The sequence below is a fragment of the Passer montanus genome, unplaced genomic scaffold (genome assembly GCF_014805655.1).
Source record: "Passer montanus isolate IOZ18808 unplaced genomic scaffold, ASM1480565v1 scaffold31, whole genome shotgun sequence".
Lineage (NCBI taxonomy): Eukaryota > Metazoa > Chordata > Aves > Passeriformes > Passeridae > Passer > Passer montanus.
This window is the reverse complement of record NW_024367819.1, coordinates 7,185,585-7,209,666: the sequence shown is the minus strand read 5'-3', so window position 1 is coordinate 7,209,666 and position 24,082 is coordinate 7,185,585. Positions and strand designations below refer to the sequence as shown.

Here is a 24,082-nt window from a genome sequence, read left to right as displayed (position 1 = left end):
CTGAGTTAGGGTGCAGAAAACTTAACTGAGGTAAAATGATGAAGTATACTGCAGAATCTTATTTCTGTTATTGCTGTTTCTATTTTGGCAGAAATTCTAAAAGAAAGAGTTATGTCCTCTGAGTCATATAGAAACATGCTGTAATTTAATATATACCTCTAGCTCATACTGAAATATCAAAAAAAAACCCCAGAAAACCCAAAATGAACCATGTCAGATTTACAGCAGAACTTAGACAAAACCCGTGGAGCTTTAAAGATATCTGCTGAAGCAGCTCAAGAATTAACCTAGCAATATATAAAAGAAAGGAGTATTTTTCTTCAGCTAACAAAAAACCTATGAAGAGTCTTGCTACAATGCTCTCAAGACAGCACTTTTTTAAACTAGTTCAAAAATAAATTATGATAATTAGTTTTCTGTTTAAAAGACTGCTTGTGTGAATGTCAAAACATACACTGCTAATAAACTGAGTTGTGGTAAAGTATGAAAACCGTGTTATGTGAACTGCTCTCCCAGTTTAAAGATGTTCTAAATGGCTCCACAAAATGCATGTAAAATGACAATGAAACCTCGATATGAAATTATGGCCTTTACTAAACTTTTTTTGCTGCAATTCTACTCGGGATTCATTTGATTTACACAGAGCAAACATCCAAATATGTTAAGTTCGTTTTGATTTTGAAGGTTTATTGCTGCCTGAAATTAATTTCTGTAATCAGATACTTCCCACTTCTCTCATTACTGCAGTTGAAGTGTCTAGCAACCAGAAGACAAAATCCAAAATTAGCAATTCACATGAAAGCTGGGGACTTTATCTTTGATTTTGCTTTGATTTAAAACAAAACAAAACCAGATTTTTTTTAACCTTTTCAGTAAATTAGAAGGAATATTTCAACTAGTCATGGAAATTAAAACAGATTTAGCAAATAAATACATCAAGTAATTTTCTTTTGCAATCAAAATTTAAAAATAGTAGTAAATGTGAATTTCCCTGAGAGTAGATATGAGGTTATGTGGGATATAGAGCTATGGAGTAACCTTCTGGGATAACAGTCCAGAGCAATAGACCTGGGAAAAAAGATTATTCAAGGTTTGTAGCAGCTGCTATATAATTTTGTTAATACACTCAAATTATTCCCAGCTTCATCAATCCTACAACAAGAGAGTTTCCAACAGCTGTAGTACATTAATGAAGCCTGTCTTCCATTTTGCTAATCCTGATGATTGCCTAGTGAGTGTAAATAAAATTTGGCCTTGACCTGCATCTCACAGCAACTGAGACACAAACACCAAAGAATACATACACTGAATCAGTACTGAGTCTTGTGACCTAAAACCCTTTTTTTATGTCAAGAAACTTCAAATCTACCTTACCACAACATGACCTAACACATGCTTTCCAATCAGCTCATGAATCTGCTATTCATGTGCTTCATTCTGAACATTGTGTGAAATAAACAGGAAAATGAATGGATAAAATTATTTTTCTCAGTGTGAAGTTCTTCAATTACTTTGTGAGTTCATTACAGTTGTACACAAGCACCTTACTTAATTGTATAATTACTTCTATAGTATCATTCTAGGACAAGTTAACGTAGATAATATTGCTCAATATGAATTTTTTATTTTTCATGTCTCTGTTTATTGTAAAGAACTATCCATAACTTTTCTCATGTTTATAAATTTCAGAGAAATGGTGTTAGATTTGTATTTGGATTCTTAGGTAGTTTCTCAGATAACATTTTTTTTCTTTATTTCTGTTTCAGGGGTATAAAGTGAAAAAGAAATTTAATGAATTTTTATATGATGACAGATGACCTGTCACTCATCTTTAATCATTACTATAGCTGTTAACAGCATAAAGTGACAATTCTGGTTCAGGTTATTATTTCGATTGTATACAATAACTTTTTTTTTAATATCAGACATGATCTGAGAGCTAATAACTGCAAGAACAGTGGCTCTGGAACCTCTTAGTCTTCAACACTGGCACAATATCATAAATCTTTTTTTTTTATTCTCTTTAAAAAGAAATCTATTGAGTGATGTGAGTTGAATGAGATTTCAAGAGGAAAGGTTACAAAAGGTGTCTTGCATGCAGAGGAAGAGTTAGAGTTTGCTGTGATCCTTTACAGTAAACAGTAGGAATGCCCTGTCATTCCCACTTCATGTCATACTATATAGAGTAGATAAGGAATGAGGAAACAAGAAACGGCAAGTCAAGGAACTGATTGAAGCAGAAGTTTAGATTTCTTTGGATTTTGGAAAATCTGTTCTTTTCCAACATGGCATGAATTAAAGCATTTTATTGCTGCTATTTAGTCCTCTTCTTTACCTCTTTTTGTTGATGTCAATGGTCATTGACTTCTTCAGGTCTTAAAACTAATAGAGTATCTCACATTTTCTTTCATACAAACCTCTAGACCTTTTAAGTACTTTTCTGTCCTTTGGGTCCTTCAAATGGTCTAGGTATACATTTATTTGTCCAGGTTTCTGAGCCTAAAAGCTGGATTGACAGAAACACTGTTCAGCTGATGCCTGGCCTGAGTTAAAATTACCTCAACATTTAAACACAAATTCCCAACTATGACTAGAAATTCTTCTCACCTGAGAGGTCTGACACATTTCTAGAACCATAAATGCTGTGTTTTGCATTATCTGCTTTCTTTGAGTAGCCTGCTGGTTAGAATATTTGTGCAAAATAAAAATATTTGGTGGTATAGAGGAACACGGGTTTCCTTAGCTGCTAAAGCATTGCTTTCACTATCAGACTTTGTGGCCATTTTAATTTTTCCCTATTTTTGTTTCCCAGTCACTAGTTAAGCCACCTTCAACACAACTATTGAGACTTGAGCATGTATTTAGGGTAGTAGTAAGGCTGACACTTAAATCACTGTCTCAGAAGGTGGGAAGATGATGGGAGGACACATAGATACTTACATCAAGCTGTAAAATGTAAAGAAAACTCATTATGTTTCAGCGGAAAGGAAAGAATCTCCTGAGTTATTAAAGTAGATTTATTTTTACCTAAATAGAGTGATCCAGGCCACAGAAATGATGATGGATTGTTCCTGCAACTAGAGGCCCAGTTTCTCTGATTTGTGGCTGATTTGTGTCAAGGCCCTGAGTCCAAATAGGCAACAGTTGCGCTGTGTGTCAGAGAGTGCTGGTCTCTGGTCATTGTGTCCCAACAAGAAATCAGTGTCTTATTAACAGAGTTTAAATGTTCATATCCTACTAATCATGTAGAAAGGTTCATTTCAAATATGCAGGGGTTTAACTCCCGATTATTTCTACCAGTCAGGAGTTCAATGCTAGAGGTATGTACCTCCACCTGAAGATGCAGGTGGACTCCTTTTACCATGTGCACATTTGGGAATCTCACTGCCCTCACAAGCCCTCTTTAAAGTCATGTTGCATCTCTCTGCCACAGATGGGACATGTCACTGTTTTTTCTTCACCCAATAGATGCCAAATTGACAATTGCCAGCAATTCCTATTAACTGGTGGGTATTCTGGGGAGTGGCCTGTATTTTGCGGGAAAGCAGCTGTTTCATGTCAAGTGAAGTAGTTTATGTCAGTCATTTATGTCAGACACTGTGGTCTAGAAGTGGTACAGTGACAAAGTTCATTGATTTGTCTCAACTCTTTAAGGCAGAAACTAGCGCTTGTGTGACAATGCCTGTGACAGCACACTTGTATTCCAAAGAAGCTGATAAATGAGGCAGGACAGATGGCTGATGACATGGACCAAGCACTAATAGCAATAACTTCTGATAGACTGTTCTCCTCTTCAGTGTTGTCATTCCTCCTTCATTTGTCTGCCTCTATTTGTCTGTCTGACACCAGTAGTAAAAGACAGAAGTTCATTGGAAGAAATCGTTTGCATTTTGTACTTTCAGTGCTGAGAAAGAATTCCCTTGCTCAACCAATTGCATTGATCCTGCTCACTTGAACAGAAAACCATCATGTCAAACAACTATGTTGGCTTTTATTTCCATTGTGATGAGACTCAGTGATGGAGTAATATATTCACATGGGCTACACATCTTTTTCTGGGTCTTCTGGTTCTTCTAGATTTTTCATAGAAACATAGAATCATTTATGTTGGAAAAGACCTATAAGATTGTGAAGTCCAACCTTTAACCCAGCACTGCCCAGTCCGTCATTAACCATGTCCCCAAGTGTTGCATCTACATGTCTTTTAAATACGTGCAGGAATGGTGATTCCACAACTTCCCTTGGTAGCCTTTCCAATGTTTGACAACCCTTTCCATGATGAAATTGTTCCTAATATCCAAACTAAATTTCTCCTGGTTAGACCTGAGACAATTTAATCTTGTTCTTTCCTTTGATACCTAGCAAAAGAGACCAACCTGCGCCATCTGGTTACAACCTTGTTACAGGTAGCTGTAAGGAGCAAAAAGGTCCCCCGAGCCTCCTTTTTTTCCACGCTAATCAACCCCTCAGGTTCCTTCAGGTGCTCCTCACCACACTTGTTCTCTAGACCCTTCACCATCTTTGTTGCCCCTCTCACTTCAACACCTCCATGTCTTTCTTGTAGTGAGGGACCCAAAACTGAATCACAGAATCCTCAAGGTTGGAAGAGACCTTCAGAGTCATTCAGTCCAACCATTCAACACTACCACTGCTACCCCTACTAAACCACATCGCCCAGCACCAGAAACAGATGCCTTTAAAATATCTTCAGCAATGGTGATCTCATCACAGACTTGGAGAACGTTTATCAATGCATGACCACCATAATGGTGAAATTTTTTTCTTAATATCTTTTATGGATCTCCTCTTCCTCAGCTTAAGGCCATTTTCTCTTGTTACAAACATGGCAGAAGACACTGCCCCACCTCACTACAGGTCCTTAGGTGCAGTCTCACCAGTGCTCTGGTCCTGCTGGCCAAATCATTGCTGATACAGGCCAAGGTTGTCATTGGCCTTCTTGGCCACCTGGGTGTATGCTGGCTCATGTTCAGCTACTGTTGAGCAGCACCACAAGCCTTGCAGCTGCTCTTCCTTCAGCCTGTAGCATTGCATGGGGTTAGTGTGACAAAAGTGAAGGACCTGGCAATTGTCTAGTTGGACTTCATGCAACTAGACTCAGCTCATCCAGCCAGCCTATCCAAACCAGTCTGTAGAGCCTGCCTGCCATCCAGCAGATGGGAGGTACTCATGCTCAACCTGGTGCCATTTGCAAACTGAAAAAGGGTGCACTCAATCCCTTGCTCAGAAGCACGTCCTTGTAATTGTACTCATATCACATATCTCAGTACACCAAAAGGGAAGGAGTAATTATGCTCTACATGCACAGAACACTTCAAGGGCAGAATTGGTTTTGTCCCTTTCTACAAATGGACCACCAATTTGTAGATTAATCAGTCTGTAAATCTCCCTTCTGTCCAATGTTAAACCTGGGTGGTGCATGAGACATGGTAGGATGTTGACTGAGATAGAAGAATATTATTGTACTGGTTTGGGCTTAGACATAGTTAATTTTCTTCACAGAAGCTAGTATGAGAAATGGTTTAGATTTGTGCTGGAAACAGTGTCAATAAGTCAGGGCTGTTTAAGTCACAGCTGAGCAGTGGTTGCACAACACCAAGGCCTTTTTATCTTCTCTCATCACCCCACCAGAGAAGAGGCTAAGGATGCACAAAGGGTTGGGAGGGGATACAGCCAGAACAGATGACCCTGCTGAACAAAGGAACATTCCATACCACATGGCATGAATGTAAATGTAAATTTTGCAGGTCTGTTTGTATATATCAGTGCAGAAGGCTGCCTGGAGGGCATTTACCCCAAATAGATCATGTTAAAGTCAATGAAATCATCATCCATCATGCTCAGCATATAAATCTGGGAGAAGAAAAAGGAAGGGGGGATGTTCAGGGTGATGGTGTTTGTCATCCAAGACATCATTATGTGCAACGAAGCCTTGGTTTCCTGTGGATGGCTGAACAACTGTCTGCCCATGGGAAGGTGTGAATGAATTCTTTGTTCTGCTTTGCACCTGTGCATAGCTTTTACTTTCCATATTAAACTGTCCTTATCTAAATACCTAGCATAATTTTTTTTTCTCAGCCAATGAGAAGGAATATTCAGAAGTTCTGAAAACAATGCCAGAACTGAATTTTAACTGTATTAATGTTAACAAAATACACACTCCATCAGGAAGTATCTAACACAAAATAAAACCAGCTTTATTACAAAAATAACAATTTTACTTTTCAACCTACTCTATTTAGCTACAAAACGTTTGTGAAATGTATGGATTTCTGAGAAAAGCAATGGATTTCCTCACTGGTGCATATTCAAAGTGAATTAAAGTGCAAGTTCTATAGCAGCCAATGTTTCAATTAGCACTTTATATTTTAACTGGTTTGTCAATTTACCTTATTGTATTTTTCATTTGTAGCCACTGTTCAATTGATTTCCATCTTCATTTATTTTACTTTAAAAAATCAACATTCATACAGTATGTTGATGTGGTTTCTTCTTGCATCCAGCCCAAAGGCATTGAGAGCAAGGTAACCTTTTGAATTTTTCTTACATCAGAAACTTAAGGATTGTTTCAGCAACTGATTATATGGGAAATTCTGTTCATTGCAAAAGTCTGTTTTAAGGGAAACATCTTGTGGCTTTATATAAAACATATATATAAGCATAAATTCCAGATTAACCCACACTAATTCATAGTCTACAATTATGATACGTAGTAGTGGGTTTGTAATTATTAAATATAATGTAAGTTACTAGTAAAGCCAAGTGTTTTACTTTGTATCCACAATTATTGCAATAATTGGATATTAGAATCTAAAACTATTAATCTATATGCTTGCTATATCCAGAAAAAAATTGTTAAGACAGCACATTTAACAGATGCTTTGTTAGAAATCTGTGTATTTTTCTGATTCCTCTGTGTAATAGGGGATATGCATATCCACAAATTTTTAAAAGTTTACAAAAAAGTTAATAAAATGAAATATGTCATTACAAAGTTCAGTTCCATTCATGTGATGTCCTAGAAGAGCTCTTACGAGGAAGACAGGGGAAAGGGAAAGCACTGAGAATTAAAGAAAAGGGTCAGCATGTTGTCAGGTTTTAAAGATTTCTTTTCCTCCTGCCTGAGTTGCTTTAACCAGCAAAATATATGCCACTATCATTATTGGGCAACATCAGCAGGGCTCACAGAAGCTGGAGTAAATAAATCTACTAGCTAAGGATGGGTTATGACATTATGCAAGAATATCTGATTTTGTCTTTTTGCTGGATCGTGTAGCTAAATCTGTGACAACCCTAGAGGTCATCTTGTTTTCTAGCTTCTTATAATGATGTGTAGTCACACATCAGCATCACCATTCCGAGGCCAAGAGACCATCTGCTTTTTCTTAAAGGTCCTGTGGTGAATTAATCTGGTCACCCTCTTTCTCTCTTTGGTTCTCTTAGGTACAGGTATCAGGATCCTGCAGCCAAGTTAAAGGGCTTTTGGCCATGTGATCAGCAATCAGCCCAGTTCTTTTAGCTTGAGTTTTTTGGGTCATCCTAAAGGACTTTAAGGACAGGTTTTCCGTGGATGATGTATCTTCTTTCTGGACTCAAAAAGAAGCTGAATGCAATTGCTTATTAATAGGATATTAATATCCTATATTAATAGGATATTTCAAAACCCTGCCAGGATCTCTAATCTGCCTCCTGTATGAAAAAGCTGAATGCTGTCATAGCTTAATAGATACAGATTAGCTGGTCCCATCCAGCACTCTCTTGTCTACCAGTGGAACCTATGTGGAGCCAAGAAATTTGATAATGCCTGGCATAGATGTGTGGGTGCAGATCAGCATCCACCGGTTATACTGATTACTTTATGCCTGGCCTTTCCCTCTGTTGCTGCTTCGGATGATGATGACAGCTACAGGAATAGATACAATGGAACAGATATGTATTCTTTTCCTTGGGCAACTATCCTGTGAGAGCAGTTTTTGGCATTCAACAAACTTTCCCTGGATACCTTGTGTCCTTGTTTCTTTCTGGTTTTTGAAGGGGGAATTTCTTCTAGTCAGTACCCTCACTTGGACAATTAGGGGACAGTTAGGTCCTTAGGTTTTTCACTCAACACACTGCTTCAACAGTCACTTCCCATTTATTCCTAAAGCAGTATCAGACTTTCATCCTGGCCTGTTGCTAGATTAAGAGATTAATTAAGCTTTCTGTTTATTTCTCTAGGTCTCATTCTTTTAGGTGTGATGCAGCACTTTTCACTCAAAGTCAAAAAGATAATTCTGGTTTATTTCTACAGGTGTAGACATTTTAAGATAGCTCTTTGGCCAAGTGTTTCCCGCTTAAGGAAGAGTGGAAGCTCAGTTCTCTGCCTTTGGTGATCTCCAAGACAATACTCAGCTGTATCCACATTATCTGTGAAATTGTAAAAGCCCCACAGAATTCCAATGGAAAGTCAAGGAGCATCCTGCTGGAGCTTTTTTTTTTTTTACCATGCCCAGCATCTGGGCCCTGAAAATGCTTGTGGACTGTTTACCTGTTTTCCCACCAGCATTTCAGTAGGCTCAATTCCACTTAAAAACTATATGGCTATAATCATGGTCCATGAAAACAAGAATTCAAGATCCTCAGATAGACCTTTTCTGGTAATGTAACTGCAAATACAGGAATTCAGAGAATAAATAAATGCTTTCTCAGAGATAGTGAATCCACCCCAAATTAGTCTTCCAGCCCAGTCTTTCTTATCTTCTGTGGTTCTTTACACACTTGATTTTTGTTTTAGAAGACAGAAAGGACAGTCTGTGTAAGCCATGTACGCACACACCAAGCAGTAGAACACAGTACACTTTGCTCTTTTATCTACAGCAAAATTTTCCTTCTCTCAATCATCAAATCACAGCTAGAACTACTGTAGAAATGTGTAATCTGTCTGTAGAATCTAACACTACCTATTTGTAAGTAATTTTCATTCTAGATTTATTGCATCTTGGAAATTATACTCTGCTATTAATCTTGGATTTCTCAAAGGCTCGGGCTTGCTTGCTATGCATGGTTTGGATACACTCCCAGGGGTCTGCTTCTCCTGAGCTTGTATATGTACATGCTCTGCTAAGGAGCGTGATAAAGAAACTAAATTCTTTTTGACTTGAATCTGTGCTAGTGCTCCACAGGAGCTACAAAATATAATGAAAACATGTATTATACCATTATATTTAAACATTAACACAACAGTCCAGCACTGGGGTGCAATCAACAAGACAGATGTATAGCTTAAAGGATTTCATAGACATCACTATTAAAATACTCTATTTGACATTACTCATTAAACTGTGTTTGAGTAAGGTGCTTTTTAGCAATATAGCTGCACTCAAGATAAATTAATAATCCTGTCTCTAATTCTGCTGAAACTTTTTGTTTCTAAGCATCTATATTGCTGCCTTGCCTAGTCATACTCCTTATAATGTTATAGTAATGTTATAGTCTGAAAATTAAAAGCTTGGTCCTAAGACCATTCTCAACCAATGGACCCCCTAGATTTCCCTTTTGATTTAATAGCAAACCAGGGAAACATATTTCTTTGGGTGTCTTTCTTTTTATTAATCTGAATTACTAGTATTAGTCTGGTAGAATTTAATAAACTGATATAGCAGTCCCATAATTACCAGCTACTCTTATAAAGTAATGAATTTTGTCACCCTAGCAAATAATTTACTGGTATGACATGGGAAGTCTGCATGTAGTGGGTTAAGATACTACTGCTGTTAGCTGGTTGACTTGACTCTCTGTCAGAGTTGCCAAGACATAACTGAGACTTGAGCCATGGCCTCTGCAACTCCCAGCCTCTCTTGATGTAGCAGAACCAGCGGCACTGATGGCATGGGACTCCCTGGGGCCAGCACATGAGTTCCTGTCTGTTGGCTGTGGGAAATTGCAATTGCTATGACAGCAGCCAAAAGAAAAGTTGGTGCTTGCAGTTCCTGAAACCATTTCTGCTAGTCTTGCCATTGAATATTAATCATATGTAAAATGCTAAAAGGAAGCTTTTTTTTACTGCAGTCTGCACTATATCAGGTGTTGTACAGAAAATCCTGCTACAATTAATTAAGGCTTTCATCTCTTTCTTTTAGAAAATAATAAAAAAAACCCCAAACCCAAGCAACTATATCATGAATTGCTTTCATAACATATTACATCAAAAAAGGAATTAATCACAGTAATGCTGATTTCTGCCATCCCACCACCCACAGGTTTCCATTACATGTGTTTGTACTATAAAGCTGCCATTCACTTCTCTAAAATAGAGATGTCTCAATTTTACCCTCCATCGGGACCTAAGTATTCCACCTCCAGGGTTCCAAGGTATGGAATCTCCCACTCTTTTGAAACTGGTGTCTTATCTGTCAAGAGAAGATCTTGAGAGGTGTCACCTCTTATTTAGCCAACAGATGATCAGCTAAATATGCCTGTTCATGTATGCCTTCGGTGTCCAAAGCACAGTGAACCCACAACATTTCTAACTCAAGGCACTACAGTACTACAAATAAATTCCAAAATTCAAATTGTAACTTTTCTTCAAGCTAGCCCACTTTGAATATTTTAATATTAGGCTATACAGAAAATAGATTTGAGGTTTCAGTTGTAAAATAGGTGATTTTTTAGATCTTTAAAGACAAAAGAGGTGCTGGAAGTGCGGACTTTGAAAAGAGAATACATACTGAGGCTCTAGTGCCTTATAAACATAGTTTGAAGTACCAGACTCTGAAAGCATAAAAAAACCCGAATGAATATGTGTGTTGAAACAAGCAAAATCTAGGATACCTTCTCTTAAAATTTGCTACTTCTTGTAGCTGTGAATATGTGACATTTTCCAAGGAGTCATTATTCTTTGTATTTCTACATTTGGTTTTCATGGGTAAGAGAGAAATGTGCATAGTTGATCTCTTCTTTCTATATATACCACACCATTTCTCTCATTTTCAATTCATGTCACCAAAATTTTCTTCTTGTTAACACCTTTTTCCATTCGAAATTTATGCACAGCTTGGTAGAACTTTTTGCTACATAAATTTACTTTGTACCAAGGTATACAGATCATTTATGATCTACACTGAACAATATTTCAAATGGATTTTATATCCATCCATTTTCTGATTTTTTACTTTTCCACAGGTCCTATGTCTCTGTTCTATTAAATACTGTGAAATACTCTGCTGCATTTGACCCCGTTGCTAAGCTTTTCTGTTTCCTTGTGACATCAGCCAGGATCTCAGCCTTTGCTGTATATGAACTATATCACCCAACCTGAGAACCATGCTGAGAATTTGATGGAGTGGAAAAAGTAAAGGTATGAGCTATACATCTGAAGCATATTTGACCCAGTGGAAACACCAGCAATAATCACTTTTAGGTGCACTGTCCTCATGCCTCTGGCAGCTGGGGATGTTCTCTTCTGTTGCTGGAACTCCTTCTGGAGTTATTCATAGCCAAGTCCTTCACCTTCCATCACCTTCAACTTTATCATCTCCATTGTCCTCAGCCTCACTTCCCATTAAAAAAAAAAAAAAGAAAAGAGTATATGAAAACTATGTCTCAAATTTAACTGGAATAAGGCATGCAGATGGCGCTGGTGGTGGAGGGAGGTGATTCTGTGACTTTTTTCTTGTTACATTTACTTGTTATTAGGAAGATCTTGAAACTAATTTCAGAAATATTGCATGGGCATGTATGCTAAACAAAAACAGGTTAGATAATTAAAATGTGCTGTTAGCTAGATCTGGATAGGATAAATACTTGATTGAACTTTCATAACATAAGGGTAGTCATGCTGGCTGACAGAGAATTTCTCCTGAGGTGATAGACATTGTTTAAGTTAGATGGAGCTGTTGCAATGTCTGAAAATGTCGAGTTCTTAAATTTCCATTAATATTTATGTGTCTAATAGGAAGAAAGATCAATAGCTTTTTCTCAGAAGGCAACCACTATAGAACTAAAATTAATTACTGAAAATAAAATAATTACAGACAACCTTATTTGTGTTCTGGACAGCTAATTAGGAAGATCAAGATATAAGTCAACAATGTTTTCTTGTTTCTGCATTGACTTTAAAGTATCTGACTGCAGCTCTCAGATACATGGGATATATTTTAACTACTACTACCTATATCCTATTCTACCTTATATCATTACTTTTTATAACTTTATCTATTTCACTTCCCTTCCTCTCTCTCTCTGTCTCTTCTTTCTCCTCTCTTTTCTTCTTCAGTTCATCACTTTTCTCCACTCTCTCTCCCTCTTTGCCTGCCCTCATTCATTCCTTCCCTTCTAATTTTTAATAAATGTTCCCCTAGATAATTATTTTATACCCATTCAATGTACTCTATTTTCTTGGCCAATAAATGGTGTTTCTTTACTTCTGTTTGTGGAAATGGGGGAAAACAAGAAATTAATGCTGTTCCCTGCACCTTCTTTGTTTGTGAATATTGAACTTGCAAGGGCTTTTGATTGCTTTTGCCATTGGCAGTAATCACATTTGCAAATAAAAGCTCCCTAAAAAACAACTTACTAGTGTTAAGTAGGCTGTACATTGACCTCCTCTGTCTTTAGATCCACATACATCAATAACTAATCACAAAGAAACCCAGATGGAAGCATTTTCCTTTCAGAAAAGAGAGGATATAACGATTTGCCTCTAAAATTTATATATCAGACCTAACCATCTCAGTAAATTTATCTTTCCTTCAGTGGAATTTTCAATTTTAGTCAAATAATTTGAGACATCTCTGATAGATATTCTACCTCTTTTTTTTAGCTACAATGCAAATTAAGTGCTTCTAGTAACACAGGTGAAGGAAAGAAAAAGGTGAAATGGACAGAGATTTCTGTCATGATATTTAAATCTGAAAATCATGATAGCTTGGGGCTTTCTTTTTAACATAAATCAGGAGTTCTTGCAGAAGATTGTTTGACGAAAAGCCTTGATGTAGTACTAGGAGGAAATTTAAAATCTAGTTTATAGTAGGAGGCACTTATTTCTGTTGGTCCTGATAGCCTCAAAAATTTCAGCCTGGTCGTTGATATTGATGGAAACTTACATAATATTGTAAACTATACATGAACAATCATTGTGACAAGGAACAGGAAATTAGACTAGTATATTTAGGACTTACATAGATTTTAACACCTTAGCCTCAATTGATTTGATGGACACTGAAGGGAACAGTGTCCACTTCAGCTGTGTCTGTTCTGAAAGAGAAATGGCAACATGTCTAGTGTACTAATTGTGTGATTCCTGCTGTTTCTTAGCCTTTGCCAACACACACCTGAATGTATAAGGTAAAAAGACATGAATTACTGAAGAGCAGGAAGGAATAAATAGAACAATGACAGCAGAATTGCTGGGTTATAAATATAGCTTTGCTGTTTATTTTTTATTGACTTGTTTTAGAAGACACTAGAAAGCTACTGTCCCAAGTTTATTTGTCTACAAAATAAGACCAATGATTCTTTAAATCATTCCCATATGCTTCCATGTTATTTTCAAATTTCCCTATTGATTATCTTACATAAATAACCACAGTGGCAATTTGTTTTTAAGAACCTGTCGAATATGTAGTTGGTTTTCACCCTGTTGTATGTGTATTTTTAGTCAAACTTAATTTCTTTGTGAGATGTGATGTTAAAATAATAACTGCTAAAGTCTATATAGGGGAAAACAGTACGAGTTTACAAGCTGGCAAATGATTTCTAGAAATTTGAGCACTTGTTCTAATTGGCTACTAAATGTTCTTCTGGTTACTTAATGTATTTTATCTCATTAAAAATTGGCATCATGGTATTCTGTGATTTATTGTAACATAAAATTATTTAATACAAACTTTTTCCTATTACACAGACAGGCAACATTTCATACAATAGCAAATAAAATGTCATTTAAAAAGCAAATAATAAGAATCAAAGAAACTAAGGAAGAAAAATAAAATCAGTATTTTCTAAAATTGTGATAGCAGATTTTAATATTTTTTAAGCTACTATTCCAAATACAAAAGATGGCTCCCCATGAGCTTGTACAGTGAAAATTTTAAGATTGGCAGTTTGGAAGGACTTTGGTTTTAAAAGGTCTTAACTTAAACGCAAGCTTTTTCTGGATTACTGAAGCTCAAACATTGTTTCTAAAATTTGAAAGGCTTGAAGGAATTGAAAAATCAAAGTATTTCTTAATATTTGAAAGTTTATATAAATTTTTCACAAGTATTTTCCTTAGTGTCAAGTCAATTTCAGTGTAATATTATCATACAGATAAAAGCTTTATGTGACAGAATACATTGAATGCTCATTAAAAGTTCTCCAAACCCTTTTTGCCCACCCTGGTCATGCTGCTTCTGGTCATTCTCACTGCTCCAGGGCTGTTCCTATTGGGTGGAGGGGTTGGCCACCATTATTCCTTACCCAGCCCATGCATCATCAGCTTCGTGTTGCCAGTTCCTGGCAGATCTCAGGGCTTCCCCCACCCTGTACACTGCAATCCTCTGCAGGTGGAATGCACCTGCACCAACTTACCCCTTGGCAAGGGATGTATATTCAGCTGGGTCCATTTCAGATTGGACATTAGGACCAATTTCTTCACAGAAAAGATGACTGGGCTTTGGGAGGGGCTGCCCAGGGAGGTGATAGAGCCACTGTCACTGAGAGTTTTTAAGAAAAAGCTAGATGTGGCACACAGTGCCATGGTCTAATTGACACGGGCAGTGTTTGGTCATAGGTTGTACTCAACCACATTAAAGACCTTTTCCAATCTAGTTGATTCTGTGATTCTGTGATTCTTTACTTCACATTTCCTATGATTCTTGTCCTGTTTCAGTTGTGCTGTTATGAATCATAAATAATGCCTTTTAGCTTCATACTAGTGCTTGCAGTCTGTATTTAATAAAGATAAAACATTTTCAAGAAGTTAGACATCTGATGCTAGGTTTTGTGCAGCCACATCTCCTGCTGATTTAAACTACAAGTAAAAAAATGCCTATTGTATAAATGCTGAACTAAATAACTTCTACATTTACATTATAATAATTTTTGAAGTTGAGTTTGTGCTTGCTGATTTGTTTCTAATCAATTGTTTTTAAAGAAAAAGAGGAATATTTCTTGAATCATGAATAAAAGTCAGCAAGTATCCCAGTCTGTGCACAAAAATATATTTAAAATACAGAAAATTATCTTCTAAAAATAAGAGAAACTGTTTAAATATTGCAAAGCCAAAGAAAAAACCCACATTTTAAAAATCTTTTTCTAAGAAAATTCTTACGAGAAAACCCTGACATTATAAAAGCACTGATTTCAGTTTGAGGAACTCCACTTTTGCTTCCCCTTTTTTGAGAGATATGGAAGAAATAAATCTTCATTCATATTCATCAGGAAACATTATTATATAATTTTTCCTCTCACTATTGTTTAAAATGGCAGTGCAACTGCACTTAAAGCAAATTCAGATTTACACCTTAAGAATTCTGTATTAAAAAAATTCTTTTTAAGGTCCCAGTACTGCAAAATTGCTACTTGGATAGTTTTATATAGATGTAGTTATAAGTAGTATTATCATAGGAAGTATGACAAAGGTTTATGTCAGAAATAATTAGTTTTATTGTGATGATATATAGCATAGAAAATGTATTTCGAAAATAGCTTTGGCTTTAAAAGATTAAATACTCTTAACAATAGAAGGTTTAAAATTAATATTTTCCTGCATGTACATTAGGTTTGCAATGAAGACTTGCATGGGATTTGAAGCAGGTAACTTAGTTTCCTTGACATATTTATACTCAAAGACTAACAATCATTATTGCATGAATTTTTTATCCCCAGGAGCAACTTAGAGACAGTTTAGATCTATTATAGTTCTTATAACTAAGAGATTTGCTTCTAAGCACACATCAGAGAGTATCCCACCTCTACAGGCTGTTGGTAGTGTTTCTGCTTTCCTGGCACTTTTTTTCAGTCCCAAAACATCATGACCAAATCAACTGCCACTGACAAGATACTTTTGTGTATTTTCATAGCATTAAACTGACTCTGTGGTGATCTATTTGTGATAGTACCAGTGGGCCTGAGATTGCAAAAAGTATCTTTTTAAGTTTTGGTATGAAAAAATCTCTCATTTTAATCGCTGGTATGCTACAGGCAGATAAATATCACCCTATAATGTCTATGAAAGTTGGAAATGCATTTTTATATCCAGAATATAGATTCTGAGTATCAAAACCAGAGTGAAAAAAATATTGTTTTTTAAAATCTTCTTGAAGTTATTAATTATCTTTATGGGTTTTTCTCTTGGTAAAATAGATTCTAGCTTGATTATCTGAGAATATGTACAGATATATCCTTATCAGCATTACTGACATTTTTAAGCATAAGCATCTTCTTCAAAAGGTTAATTATATTCTGAGAGCTTTTTAATATTTCTACCGCTTTTGTTGTTTTTGAACAGAATGATACTTGAAATAGTCTCCCTAAAACTGTGGAATTGTCACATAAAAAAACAACTTCATTATCTTGAATGAAATCTGAGTTATGATGCATCCCATCATGTAAACATTATTTACACACTTCCAAATTTGGAGAAGAAATGCATACCTTTTTTTGATGGAGCACAAATCTACTTTTATTTACATTTATTAAGCACAGCTTTTTTCTGCAGCAATATACATGTAAAGTTTGTCTTAAACTTGATAATTGCAAATCTTACCAATTTTCTGTCAGCACAACAGTATGTTTTCTTCACTATCAGGATATGTATTTGAAACATACTCAGATAAAAGAAATATTTTCTTTCTTGTAAAAGAGGAAGCTGAAACACAAAGTTTAAGTGACAAGGATGAGAGTAGGAAGAAGAACAAGGAAAACCTATGTGCTCTAGGGAAGAAGTAGAAAGTACAGGTTCAAACCACTTTTTTTCTTTTCTGATTTGGTCCCTGATGTGACTCAGAAGAAACCGGAGTTCTTACTTTAGAAGTTGAACCAGAGTTCAACTTTTAGAATTCTTTAAATTTTGGTGTCCATATTGAGACAGTAAGGTCGCCCATAGGTTTTGAAAATAAGACCTTATGTCTTCAAGAAGCAGTGCTGACCTGAATCGTCCTTTGAATATATTCTGGTTATTTTGATGCATTAGGCTTAGTAAAATTTGCTTTACTAAAAAATAACTTGAAATTATGCTTCCCCTTATTGATAAATAATCACTGAAATTCAAACAAAAATTTGTGGTAACGCTTCAAATAAAGTCAATAAAAAGACAAGGAAGACATGTTTCTGTATGATGAGAAATGTATATCAGATCAGAAGTAAAGAATGTGAGTGTAAATTTTGCAGGTCAGTTTGTATGTATCAGTGTACAAGACTGCCTGGAGGGTATTTACCCCAAATAGATCATGTTAAAGTCAATGAAATCATCATCCAACTTGGAAATTACAAAGAAACTTTTTAATGAAAAAAAACCCCAAACCTTGGATGGAAAAGTATAAAAATTTGTAACAGGAAACAGAGTCTTCTAAGTGGAAACAGTACTGATCAATACTTGGTATGACATTGTCAGAAGACTCCACATTACTCTGCCTTATCCAGAGAGAGACAAGTTACCATTGGGTGCTGTAAGCTCCCGCAATGACTGCACTCTGCTACTTACTTTTTTCATTCCCTTCTTTATCTCTGCTCTTTCCTGGCCACTACCACGAAGGATGTCATCAACCATCACATCCCCAAGGTATGTAGTTATTCCTGGCATTCTCAGTATTCTTGATTGTTGGCATTCCAACATGTATTCCCTTTAGAAGATATTGGAAGGATTAAAACACATGATAAGAGTTATAGGTGATTCTTGAAACACCAATGAAGAGAAGGAAAAACAAGCAAATAAATAGCTGGCTTCTCTTAAAGATGTAATGACTAAAATTCCTTTGAATCAATTTCCTGATCTGAACAGTTACCTATTTTCTGCTCCATCAGTACTTAGAACAGAGATTTGGACATTGGCTTCCAAGAATATTGTGGCAAAATGTCTTAATCTTCCCTTCTTTTTTAACCAGCTTTCTTCTGAGATTTTATAGCAAAAGTCAAGGCACTCTCATAGACAGCTCAACTAAGATATGTTACACTTTCATCCAAGGCTATGATGGGTCCCAAGAGGTCATAGAGGCAGAGCATGCTGGCAGGATAAAACTGTCAACAGGTTATCTGGGCATCTCCAGGTATAGAAAACTGTCCTGCTGAAATAACAGCCAGTTCTGTGACTATGAGAGTAATATGAGAAAAGAATAAACTGAAGCTTAGCAGAAAAACTTTAGTACAGTGTGAGTGATGGCTCTAAAGACAGAATCGGAACAGAAGGAACAAGAATGAATAAGTCTGAGAAGAAGTATAGGTTTTTGCTATTATAGTTTACTTGTATCATATCTCTTGTCTCATGCCCTTTTGTTACCATTCTGTTTCCCATATCCAGTGCTTGGAAACCGTTCTCAACCATCACCCTGAGTGACTGATCTTTATGGAAGTGTTGTTGGCTGAGTTTTCACATGGAGTGACTCCTTCCTGTGCTGTATAGTGCAGTGTGATGAATCTTGAAACATCTAATGATTCTACTTGGAAGTAGTGAAAAGCTCAGTTCCTAGAGAAAATGAAACTATGGCAGGTAGAGACTGACTAAAAATGAAAAACAAGATTGTGAGAGGACTTGAACTGTAGTGGGACCAGAATGTGAGCATTTGTGGACAAAAGAATTACTAAACTTTTCCAAATGTTCTTCTAATGTTCTCACAGTCCACTCTTGCCAACTATCTTCCTTCTCAGTATCACAGCAATAAGACAACTGAAAGTGTAAAAGTTCAATTCAGGCAGCCTTACTTTCAAGACCTTTTATATTTTCTTCTATTCTTGACAGAAAGGGATTCTCTTGCTCCTGCTGGTTCAGATTCTCTGGAGTAATAGTTGCCTTTTAATATAAAGTACTAAACCAGAAAAACAGGCGTCTCCAAGCACTGTAGCATGCATTCACTTTAGTAAAAAGAAATTTCCAGCTTCTATCATGCCTTTTCTGTCTTCCAAACTACATTAATTTCTCACTTTCTAGAAACTACATTGTTTTGACCTGCCACAGCTGCAGAAGACAGCTCAGTCAGTTGATGTCCCCTGAAGGAAAAAGGTCTCACTGTAGAGATTTGCCCTTTCTAAATCTATATTGAAGATGGACTGTACCTGCCAAGCTCATTGTTAATACTTTTAGAGTAGGAATTGGGACATTCTGAGAATGAAGCATATATTATTTAACCAGTTAGGTGGCTTTTTGCAAAACTGGCTTGCACTGGCTAGTACTTTGGACACAAAGACTCTTCTTGTGATTCTACCTAGTGAGAGAAAAACTAAACTTTTCAGAAAGGAAAAGAAAATTGTACAGAGGATGTAAAATGCAGAAAACCAGAATGTCAAGTAATTGAGAAATAAATGAGTAAAGAAGGACAGTGGCTGCCCTTTCAAGGAATGCCTGTGACCAAATGAAGTAGACACCACAATTTCTCTTTAGACTGTTGTTTGCACTGTGGGGAAAATGACCCTTCAGTTTATTGTAGGACTGAACCCCTGAGGCACTTCTACAGTCAGACTTCAGAATGAATCAGCTGATATCCACATGTAGGGGAAGGGGGAAAGGCACCTTCAGTTACTCACCTCTGTCACTTCTGACTTTGTCTACAAAGGCAGTACCTCTGAAGTATTTCTGAATCATTTTTGTTTTCCACAGTACACCACCTTTGAGCATAGCCTTGAGGCATCTGTGAAGGTGTTGCTCTGGTTTATCAGCAGAGGGAGGAATCCAGGGCTAGAAAATAAATGGTTTGCCACATCTATTTATGTGTATACAGTTAGCAAAAAGAGAGATGCTTAACTAGTATTTCAAAAAGAGCTTGTAATAGATCAACTCAGATGGCTAGAAATATTTCTTAGAAAAAACAAATTATTTTTATTATCCATAGAAAGATTAAGAAAAAGGACATTGAGCAATATGCCTCAAATGCATCTTTGTTAGTGACTCCTTGACTCAGTCTAACCAATTGAGAGCTGGAATAACTGCTAGCACAGTTATTATCTAAGGCTTTAGATATTGTCATGGTATTACGAAATGTTGAATTTTTTTAATTTCAAGCTTTAAAAATTGCATGTTTTAAAGAGCTTTTTAAGAAGGAAAATATAAATATAGAGAACTAATGGAAAATTTTATACAGATATTTGTGTTTTAATGCCATATCCCACAATGACTATAAAGCATTCTTTTTCATCTTCATCTCAAAACTGCAATGAAAGACATATTGCTTAAACCAACATGAAAACTTTTTGCCCTTGGAGATGCATATTGATGAATATAACAGCTCTATTTCTTCAAAAGATAAGAAACATGGTATTGTGCTGCATTTTAATGGTCTGAAGTATGAGGTGTTCACCCTGGAATTGATTATTGTGGATTGGATTTAGATATCCTGGAGAGAAGGTGATTTGAAAGTTTGATTGATTAAATGAACCCACAGTTTGCCACCAAAGAGTGGGGATTTTATTAAATTGGTTTTCTCCTGCCTTCTTTAGAATTTTATTTCCACACTGTTCCTGCTCATTAGAGAAATGATGATATAAAAAAGAACGAGATCCATCCAGTTCCAAAGCAAGGGCAACCGCCGCAAAATTCCCCTCCCATATTTATTGCCAAGCATGATATAATATGATATGATATGATATGATATGATATGATATGATATGATATGATATGATGATATGATATGATATGATATGATGATATGATGAGATGATATGGTGTGGAATATGGTGGGTTGGTGGCAGCTGTCCCAGCTGTGTCCTCTCCCAGTTCCTTGTGCAGCCCCAGACCCCTCGTTGGTGAATGGAGTGAGGAGCAGAAAAGGCCTTTTCTCTGCATAAGTGCTTCTCAGCTGTGACTAAAACATCCCTGTGATTTTGATGCTGTTTTCATCACAAATCCAAAATATTTCCCCATATGAGCTACTATGAAGAAAACTACCTCTAACACAGCTAAACCAGTACAAAAATATTTATTTCCTAGGTTCCTGCCTTATAGGAAAGAAACAAATATTTTCTTTCAAAAGACAGAAAAGAAAGAAACAGGAAAGAAATAACAGAGTAAAAAAAATGCAAGGAATTTATATTCTATCTTCCCCTTTAATTATTGCTATCACACACATTTGCACAGGAACTCAAGCACTCTCTCTCTCTTTGCTGATAATACAGGCCATAAAAAGATTATCTTTATATGTCTCCAACTAAATTTCCAGCACAAGGATGTAAGGATGTAGCAATAACTATGAGCAAAGTAGTTGACATGGCAACAGCAAATAGCCAGAAGATCTGGTGCAGTCTCTCAAGATGGAAAAGCTTGATTTTCCTCACTAAGGGAAGAAGGAAAAAATATCTCTAATTTTAGATATTTTGTTGCATTGCAGTACAAAAAATTAAATTGCCTCATGGCCTGTTTTAGAATTAGCAGGGAATTATAATAAAGAGTAGTGCTCACATTATAAATGAAAAATTATTTATTATTATTTATTGTATTCATTACCATGGTTTGCTGTTGACTTAGATATTTCAGATATTGTATTTGCCTTAATCTCTAAGGATATATGGATAGGCAATGACAGATGAAGTTATTAGTCTGCCATGCAGCCTCCAAACAGCACTTACTGGACAATTCTGTGTTGTGCACATTTCTCATGGCAATGCATTTAAAAATACCATGAAAATATGAAAAAATGCTGTTTAATTCCTTTCCTGTCTGTGTGTAACATTTGAAAGTCTACTCCTGAATAATATGTATCAATTTTACTGTAATAAAACAAACTTCCTTTGACATAAATAAAACAGTAATCTTAGAATACCCTTAGAATGATCTCAATTATCATCTTTTGTCATGATTGAAAAGGTTTACTCATAAAATGTCCCCCTTTTTATTTAATTAATCTGCAAGTTAAGATACAATAAAAATAATATTTTAATATCCTAATGAAAATCATTACCTACTCCAGGTTCTGATGCTCACATTGTGTAGTACTTTGCTTTCAGCTTGATCCAAGTCCCACTGAAAGTAGTGGGATAGAGTGGATTAAGTATTTGCTAAATTGTTCTATTGATTTCTGAAATGTTGAAGTTCATCATTAATGAAAATAGTATCTTGGACAGACTTCCGAATTTATATAACATCGTGGTGGGTAAAAAGCCTGCAAGCAACCTACAAATGTATTTATCTTCCTGTTTTTGCAGTACCGTTGTATTTTAGTTATATTTTTTAATTGTAGAAAAAAACTACGTCCTTGCCTGTTGTTGTTCTAACTGTTTCTACTCAGAGAAATAATTGTTAGTTATTCTAGCCCAGTTTCCTCTTTCTTTTAACCAGGTGCTGTTGGGGTTTACTCCCCCCATTTTTTATTAAATAAGTTTGTCATTATTGCTAATTGCATTTTGAAATTTGCTTTGAGAAAACTAACACACATTCCAGAACAGACAGGAATATTGTGTGTTATGCAAAACTGTGGCAGATAACAGTTTTGCATTTTTGCAATGCAGTGAATAAATACTAAAAAATTGAAACCCTTTGAGTGAAACAATTTCAGGATGACTAGCAACTCACGAAGTTCCTGCTGCTGTCACTACTCTATGTTTTGTCCATTTCTTTTGCTTCTGACAAGGATGATTTCTGGACAGGTATTGGGAGACCCAATATGTCCTGAACAGAATATCTGCTCCCAACTATGTAAAGTAAACTTATTTTTCAGTAAAAAATACCACAAATTAGGAGAGATTGTCTTCACTGAGCAATGGTCTGCCACATTTTAGCAGAGAGATTTGTCCATTTCCATGTATGGATGAACTCTGTTTTGCCCATATTTGAATGTTCATAGGAGTGGGAGCTTCTGAATGTGTAGGACCCATGCCTTCACAAAAATTATGGGTTTTGGAGTACGTGGCAATGGACCTTCAGAAAATCAAACTCAGGTTGTCCATGTAGTTGCATTTTTAAGCTTACTGGACAATTTTTTACCTGGAATCAAATAGTACTTTAGTATTTCTTACATTATACTGTCTATATAAATAAATCTACTATATCTGTATATAATTATGTAGCTATATGAATTACATATAACATTTGGCATTTATATTCACTAGTCTACTATTTGTTGCGCAAGACTAAGTTGACTTTGGAAAGGGAACAGCTACTGACTGCCAATTTTTCTTCCAAATTCTTCCAAGTGCTTGTCTAGAACTGAAAATTCTTACCTATATCTTTCTCTCCTTTCCTCCCCTCTCCTCCTTTCCTATCTCCTCTCCTTTTCTTCTTGTTAATAAATTAATTCTTCCATGAGAAGCTAATTTTATTAAAACAGATATTTTGAAATTCAAGATAAAATAAATCTGTGTAATTTATTAGGTCTGATAGCTAAATAGAAAAATTATTTTAAAAATGCTTTTAGAAATGCCCTAAGTAATTCTCAGTAATATCCAATGCTAGTATTGAAATTTATACAAAATAGGGCAAAAATTACTAACAGTAAGACTTAAAAAGAAACACCTGCCCATGGTGGTCCTTTTTGGTCCTCCAATGACATGCTGTGATGTAACAAATTTTTGTTCATCATGAAGAGATCAGTGATTCATCTCTTGTGCAGCAACTTCTTGAAAGAAATTACTGTCTTATGAATTTGGCAAGCTTCAACTCTTATCTGAAAGAGGATATCTAACATCAGAGCTCAATGCTGCTACTTAATACTTCTTACTAAGGATTAAAGGGTCAGCCCCACTCAGCTGCAGTTATTGCAGTCACTCCCACCTGAAGTCTACTGGCATTAAAAAGACATCATGGTAAGTCACTATTTTTAAAATTAAACAGAAGAGATAATAATTTTTTATTTCCATAACAGTTCACTATCTAGGATTCACAGAAAGTTCATACAAAAATGAAGTTCTTAATATATATTACATGGTCTTTGGAAGACAAGTTGATTCTTACCAGCATTTTAGTTGT

The 24,082-nt window shown here is 35.9% G+C and overlaps 1 long non-coding RNA gene across 2 annotated transcripts in view; it reads left to right on the top strand.

Moving 5' to 3' along the window:
• Positions 1-24,082, top strand: part of LOC120504896 — a 60,349-nt gene that overhangs the window by 21,608 nt on the left and 14,659 nt on the right. The window contains exon 4 of one of the 2 annotated variants that reach the window (XR_005628141.1): positions 11,179-11,353. The exons of the other annotated variant lie outside the window; for it this stretch is intronic. This is a non-coding gene — a long non-coding RNA (uncharacterized LOC120504896). The remainder of the gene's footprint in view (positions 1-11,178; positions 11,354-24,082) is intronic. 2 annotated transcript variants of the gene reach the window in all.